The sequence below is a fragment of the Rhagoletis pomonella genome, unplaced genomic scaffold (assembly GCF_013731165.1).
Source record: "Rhagoletis pomonella isolate Grant_MI unplaced genomic scaffold, Rhpom_1.0 Rhpom_scaffold_00002, whole genome shotgun sequence".
Taxonomy (NCBI): Eukaryota; Metazoa; Arthropoda; class Insecta; order Diptera; family Tephritidae; genus Rhagoletis; species Rhagoletis pomonella.
Window position 1 is genome coordinate 108,717,741 of NW_023458556.1, and position 5,302 is coordinate 108,723,042.

The 5,302-nt window shown below is 35.0% G+C and overlaps 1 protein-coding gene across 1 annotated transcript in view; it reads right to left on the reverse strand.

Moving 5' to 3' along the window:
• The window catches only part of LOC118734310 (small nuclear ribonucleoprotein F), a 25,833-nt gene that overhangs the window by 19,377 nt on the left and 1,154 nt on the right, over positions 1 to 5,302 (reverse strand). The gene's annotated exons all lie outside the window — the stretch shown is intronic.

The window sequence follows — 5,302 nt, forward strand, 5'->3', positions numbered from 1 at the left end:
ACATAGCACGAATTTAGGCGCCCGGTGTTAGCAGTCGCGCCTAAACAGTACGAAAACGACATCCAGTAAAAACCAGTAAAATTAGTACTGGATTTTACTGGATAGTGCGTACGCGAACAGGGCTAAAGTCTGCTTCTGCTTCTAACAACAACGAGCCTGAAGTATCTTCCCCTTCCCCCGTTGAAGTTGTGGCACCGTCATCTAATCATCTTACGCTTACTCTACACTCAATTAGTAACTCAGTTACCCCATCCCTTCCGGCGCAGAGTGTAAGATTTTACCCATCTAGCTGCTTTTAATTCTGTAATTCGAAAACTATTGAAGATAGATTAATGAAATTTTTCACAAGGTATGTTATAAGATAGGCGAAGCTTTTTACAAAAAATTGGTCATTTAGAGTTACTGCCATGCCACCCTATTATATAACTGCAATTTTTAAAACGGCAAAAACTGAAATATTTAACTAACTACAAAGGCTAAAATGCCCAAAATTGATATTTAGAATTTCCCTATAACAATGAATTATAAACTGACAAAAATGGATTTAAAAATAAATTTTTTTTTGTTTAAATATGTGCGTGGAAAATATCGATAAAAAGTCAAGTTGGGTCAACGAAATTCCGTTATAAGTTCAATATTTCTTGCTCTATTTACAAAAGTGGGATACTATTGGAAAGGTTATGAATTAGGCTTTCTCTATTCAAAGCGGAAATACAAGAATTTGTCTCGGCCGAGATGAAATTCAAATAAATTACTCGAAGAAAATGAAATTCCTAGTAGGCCTGAAAAATGAAAATTTCATTAAAACCTGCACTTTCCAGCAGCTAAAATTGTGTTGTTTAAAGTCAAAGAGGAGTGGTAAATAAACTGAGATACAAACTTTATCGAATAGTGGCGGATAACGAGTTTGCGGGTCTAATGAAATTAATAAATTGCTAAAAATAAATCTAAATTAACATCGTTTTACCTTAACATGAAATACTCAGTCCTAGTATACTAAAATCCCAAAAATGTATATTCATTAAAAAGAACATACCTAAAAAAATAAGACCAAAATGGTATTTTAGCAATTTTTGCATAAATCACATAACGCCAACAAATTAAACATTGAGATTCAGTTTCAAGTATACAATTTTAGACAATACTGCGCTCGGTAATCGAATCCCGTCCCGCCCTATACTTTGGTTTATATTTTGTAATTTTTATTGTTTCGTCTGTAGTAGGCATTTCTAAAAACATTGTTGACGTTTTGAAATTTGGCGACATAAAATAACGTAATTAATATTTTCTAGAATGTGGAAATAATACACTGCGGCGGTAATCGAGTCTAATACTAGGAGACTGGTTGTGGTTCCCCCAAAGAAGTCTATATTTGTCTCTAGATGTTCGAGGGATACTTCCGAAGACAATATAAAGTTTTACATCTCGTCCAAGGTTAAAACTATCAACTTAAGTATCAGAAAATTTTATTTTAAAAATGAAACAAATATTTCTTAATTTAAAATTTACGAAAATTTAGAAAATTTTGACATGCTGCTTAGTAGTTCTTTTTGGACCTGCGGAGCTTTCGTTCGTGAATTCGAGTATAGGCCCAACAAAAATAACAATTTAGCAAATATTCCCCATCAGAATACTGAATCAAAAAACTGATTACTAAATCTGCTTTAAGTATTTATTATCAAAACTTAAGAGGCTTAAATACCAAATTAACGAACTTATATCTTAATGGCCTTGAATGCAATTTTAATATACCTGATTTCTTTCACTGAAACTTGGCTTAAACCTCACATTTTTAATTCAGAGATTCTTTCAAATAATTGTCATATCTACAGAAAAGATCGGGAGGACAGGATCGGCGGTGGCGTACTCTTTGCCGTAGACTCTTCAATACCACCTGAAGAAGTTAGTCTTCCACACATTGAATCTGCAGAATTCAAATGCATTCGTATACTCGTTGGAATGGGGTTTACTTACTTAGCTCTATGCTATATTCCTCCCCGATCTGGCTCATCATCTTTACTGAAATCAATTAATTCAATAATTAAACCCTCTGATTCAATGTTGTTGTTGTTGTAACAGCATACAAACTCCCCAAAGACTTTTGGGGAGTGTTGCTGGAGTGACAGTCCTTGGCCAGATATAAATCTGGGTCGTTCCGGTTACGTAGACCCGACTGTCGTGGGAACGCCTCTGATTCAATGATAGTGTTGGGTGACTTTAATTTACCAAATGTATCATGGAACATCATTGACAATGATATGGTATCTTTCTCGTCTAGGGCGTGCAACAACGTATTTTTAGAGGAGATGGCAAAACTCTGCCTAAATCATAATGTACTTCGCAATAAGTTTGGCAAAGCATTAGATCTTGTTTATGTTGATGATGCATCTAAGTCCGCTGTAAATAATTGTGACCCACTAGTTTTGATGAAGATGTCTACCACCCTGCTATTGAGATATCTTACGACATCATAAACGATGGTCAAAATTACGGTATCCAAACATACTAACCAAATATTCGCTTTGATTTTCCGAAAGCCAACTTTATAAAACTGATTAAAGAATTGTCTAAATTGTCGAGGCCTATATGCAAAGAAAAGGTTGAGCAAAGCGTTGCACATTTTAATTTTACTGTGCATCAATTATTTGAAAAGTATGTGCCTAAACGCAAGTGTGTTCCTGAACAACAAACACAGTTATGGTTCACTAAAGAACTGAGAAATTGGAAAAACAGGAAGTCACGTTATTTCAGATTACACAAAAACCACGTTTTACACTCATACTATTAAAATACTCACTAAAATTAAAATTAAAATTAATTTATTTTTCATCTTAAAGCCCTGTATGCAGCTCTCAAGAAAACGGTCAAGAAAAAATTGCCATTATTTCGCGTGTGTGTCCAAGGAATTTTGACATATTTGATACCTCACAGCCTGTTGCCTCACTTTTCCTCAAGAAATAATGGAACGGGCATATATTTCTGTTGCAAACCTGGGTTGCCTTGTGCTCTTTTTTCACAAAAAACTTTAGAAAACCGTAGTAGAAAGCGTAGTAAATTTCTTAAGAACTGCGTACTTACTGCCTTAAGGAAATTTTACTCAAGAAAATTTCTTAGCCATTTCTTGTACGTCATTTTATATGGAGTTTTTGCTTGTCTTGAGAGCTGCATACAGGCCTTAAGAATGGACACGAAAAATTTTGGTCAACCGAAAATTATTATAACAACATATTACCAACGAAAAGAGTTTTCTGCTTTATCATCTTCTTTATTAAGCTTACTATATTAAACAAAAAAAACTTATTTCAATTATCTTCATTATAAACAAAATGGCGCAATTTACATTTGAGCCCTCTCATTAGGATACGGACATCCGTTATTATAACGGTGTCTGCTTCTCTCTGCCAACTAATTTTGAAATTCTGATAATTTTTGATGTCTTCTTTTGTTTTTATCTATTTTCTTTCAATAATTTTCAACGGGTCGCATTTGTGAACAGTTTGGTAGGTTGTGGTCCTTTTGAACAATATATACCCCGTGACTATGTCAGTCATACCAGTTCACGCCAAAGGGGCTGTAATGGCACAATGCTAAATCGGGACAGAGCAGAACTGCGCCTTTGTGTTGCTTTATGAACGACAGCAAACGATATTGCAAACACTACTTCATACACATTTCTTGATTTATGGAGCCCGTAGTAAAATTTTTACTAGCAGAGACTAGCAGCTGTCAAAATGGATAAACAAAAATTCGCGCCAAATAATGTCAATAGTCAAATACATCGATCAGCTGTTTACTTGCTAGTTTCTGCTAGTTTTGCGTTTCTTTACTATTTCTTTATTTCGCTCTCTGTAAGCGTAATTCTCTCAATCTACCCATTCTTCTTCTTGCTGATAATTATCTGCTAGAAAATAAAAGAAACAAAGCCCCTGCATAACTTTCATAAAGTTAGGGCTTGTTCGAGTTGCAATCACAACCGCAGTATTGTCCGAACTATTAAAGTATCACGTTCGGTGTGAATTTCTAGCAACTTATTGTCAGTTGGGCAGTTGCAACAGTGTTGCAAATTTTCATCAGCGCAGTAGTAATGCCGCTTTTATTACGTGCCTAGAACAGGCCCTTATTTATAGTAGCTTCTAGGTTACTACTATTCCGACCAAAAGGAGGTTGTGTTCACAGTATATACAGTAATAAACCTTTTTGAGTACTCCTCGGGGGTAAAATCTGATCAGTGTTGTTAACAAGGAGCATGAATTTTGCTGATTCTGAGTTGTATACAAAATTACTGTGGTATAAAAGGGAGCAACAACCGTACTATTACAACCGCACAGAGTGGCACAGGCAATTTTGTAAACAAACATTTTTCTTAAAATTTTATTAAAATTTTAAAAGATAATTGCTATTTATTTTCTAATATTCAGATATCCAGGTTGTAGCCAGAGTCAGTTGCGTGTGAGGCTTACTAAAATCTACTCATCATGTTGGAGCAGCTCCGGGCAATGGACCATTGAATTTATGACCACCATAACCAACGGAGTCTCCAAGAAAACGCATATCCTGAATTTATAAGTAGCAATTACTATTGTATGTGTATATGATTCATATCTGTGACATTTTATACTTTGATGTAAAGTATTTTTGAGGAGCTCCGGGTAATGATCGCTCAAACTTGGGTGTGCTTAATGAACTGTCTGGGCGGATGCGCTGGCAGGCATTGGATTCTCTATAAAGTAGCTGTTAGTCGTGGCAAGTGCAAGTCCTTTTCAAAAGTCTGTCAAACTCAAGAATTTCCAAAAGAGATTGTAGGAGCAGTTACACCTTGCATGTAAAGTCACTTTCGAAAGCACTTTTTATTTCTGAAAATCAAACTTTCCGATACTACTTTTTATATGTTTACACGGTGAATGCAGATAAGTCCACTTTCAACTATGTTACCAGACATTTTGTATGCTCAAAATTTATTAAACCTCCTGAAATGTCCACAAAACAGTCACAAAATGTCAATACAATAATACTTGAGCACTCCATATCATAGAAGAATTGAATTACGCGTTGTTGTTTCCCCCCAAGAAAAATACACCGCTACGCTCACCTCAATGATCTCTATCAATCCCCATATAAATGTTTTTAAATTTGATAATTGTATTGGTATTAAATTTGTAATTAATTTAAGAGTTATTCGAAAAAAACAATTGCACTTTGCACTTTTCGCACCACGTTTGATGAATTTGATGCAAATAAATGGAGTAAATGAAAGTTGTTCTCTGCAAAAGGTGTTCAGCCCCCCTTCTTTGGCAACACAGAA